This window comes from Erinaceus europaeus, chromosome 9 (assembly GCF_950295315.1).
Source record: "Erinaceus europaeus chromosome 9, mEriEur2.1, whole genome shotgun sequence".
NCBI lineage: Eukaryota > Metazoa > Chordata > Mammalia > Eulipotyphla > Erinaceidae > Erinaceus > Erinaceus europaeus.
In genome coordinates, this window is record NC_080170.1 from 17226057 (window position 1) to 17228439 (window position 2383).

At 42.2% G+C, this 2383-nt stretch overlaps 1 pseudogene; it reads left to right on the forward strand.

Moving 5' to 3' along the window:
• Positions 1-217: 217 nt before the first annotated feature.
• On the forward strand, positions 218-2153 carry LOC132540164 (olfactory receptor 14A16-like; annotated as a pseudogene).
• Positions 2154-2383: the final 230 nt, after the last annotated feature.

The following is a 2383-nucleotide window of genomic DNA, read 5'->3' on the forward strand; positions in this document are numbered from 1 at the left end:
TCAGTGTCGTCCTCTGTGGTGCTAGTGATCACATTCAGGGCATCCTAGATGGTAAGCCGTGTGCTCTACTGGGTCAAAGTATCTACTGACTTCATATATTTGAATCAGATATGCTACTGAAAAATGATTAAGATTTCCCTCTACTTCCTGAGGGATGAATTTCTTTTTGGAGAAAATAATGAGCATTCTCCTCCTTAGTTCCCATCCTAATTACATAATGGAGATCTGTGTGAGCAAAGGAGGAATGACCTTGACCCAGTGCTGTAACATCTCAGCGAAAGTGGCAGCCGACAGGACCCCACAGGAATTGTGCTGGTACTTCAGCTGCTGAGATAAGGAATCCACAGCCACTGCTAAGTGTAAGAGTCCTTGTGAAGAGTTTGTACCTCACACAGACTATTGCGCCACTCTAATGAGGACATAGAACTAAGGGATGAAACAGAAAATCATGCCCCATCTCTCGGTGTTCACCGCCTCTTCTGATTTCCTCCTTGACAATCTAACAGGAGAATGGAGAGCCAAAAATGGAATGCGATCATTTTCATAGTAGATATCTCAGCTGCTACTTCTGGCTTGAGAGGAGAATAATTTGCATATTTCTATCTGCTCACTTAATTATTTGGTGAGGTAATTTATTTCCCTTCCATGTTTTCTCTCTTTGATAGACTAAGAAATGTACAGGATCTGCTGAAGAACATCCTTAATTTTGTGTTCTCAGACCACCATATTTTTGCATGTGTGTGTACATTAGTGTTTTGTCAAGAGTGAAATTCAAGATTATTCCTCAAGAGTACCTGGATGTAATCAAAGGAAACACATATTTTGCATTCAATTTAAATTGCTCTGGAAGATGTTAGATACATTCTAGTCATATTGCTTCCCAAGGCTTTGTAACTATAACCACTCTGATCAGAATGGAGACAACATCCTTCCTGTTTCTGGAGAGACAATAGGCACCATTTTGCTACATTTTTCTTTCTCATGATATTGCCCTTAACGCCATTCATATTTAAATTTTCTCTCCATAAATATCACAACAGAAGAAACTGTGTACTGTGTTTTTGCTCTGATGAGCCACCTATCACTCTAGATCACGTCATGTGAAGAATTGAGAGAAAGCAGAGTAAATGGAATGAACACAACTGATTGAGCCTCTGATATCTTTTCTTCCACAGAAAAAAACTCTTGCCTGAGAAATGAAGCAATGTGACTTTTGTGACTGAATTTCTGCTCATGGGAATCTCTAATGACCAGGTGTATAGAGACCCTGTGCCTCTGTGTTCTTTCAGGTTTACCTGGCAGCTCTGCTGGGGACCTGCTCATTGTCACTCTCACCTCCCTTGACCAGCAGCCCCATTCCCCCATGTACTTCTTCCTGAAGATCTTGTCTTTGATTGGCATCTGCTACATTTCCACCACTGTCTCCACGTGCATCATGAACACCCTGACCAACAGCCACTCCATCTCCTTTGTGGGCTGTGCCTCTCAGGTTTTCCTGGTCCTCTTTTTGGCAGGCACAGAGTATGCTCTCCTGCTAGTGACTGTTATGCTGCCATCTGCCACCTTGTGCACTATGAGACCATCATGAACAAAGGTCCTGTGTACAGATGGTAACGGTGGCGTGGCTCAGAGACTGTGTCTATAGATCCCTCCATGAGGCAGGGACATTCTCTCCCTGTTTCTGTGGCCCCAATGTAGTGCCTCAGTTCTTCTGTGATGTCTCTCCCTGCTCACACTTGTTTTGGGGATGAAATTCTAGAATATGCATTTATTGTAGCTAGCTGTTTGTTTTTGTTTGCTTCATTTTCATGGTCATTTCCTATGTTCATCTTTTCTCTGCAGTTCGGAGAATACCTTCTGACCAAGGCAGGTTGAAATCCTTCTCCCCCTGCTTTCCCCACCTCACTGTGGTGATTTAATTCCTCTTTTCCACATTTTTGGCATATTTCAGTTCAGCTGCCTATTCTTCATCATCACTGAATCTCTTTATGTCTGTGATGTATTCTGTATTACCTCCCAGCCTAAATCCTTTCATTTATAGTCTGAGAAACAGGGACATGAAGACGGCACTTTGCAGTTTTTGGACAGAAAATGACAGCTGCAATGTGAATTTTACAAATATTTATGATGAATGTCTATTGTGTAGCAAATAAATTGGGCTGTAATAATGGCTGCAAATAAATACAGGTATCATATACCTGTGAGTTTGGGGTTTCACCTACATGGGTGCTGCATGTCTTTGGTTAGATGGGCAGGCAACAGTGTATTTGCAATTTCCTATTGACTGAAGTATTCTAGTCATAGGATTCAACGGTGGCACATCTGGTTGAGCTCACATGTTACATGTCACAAGGAGCCAGGTTAGAGTCCCCTGTGTCCACCT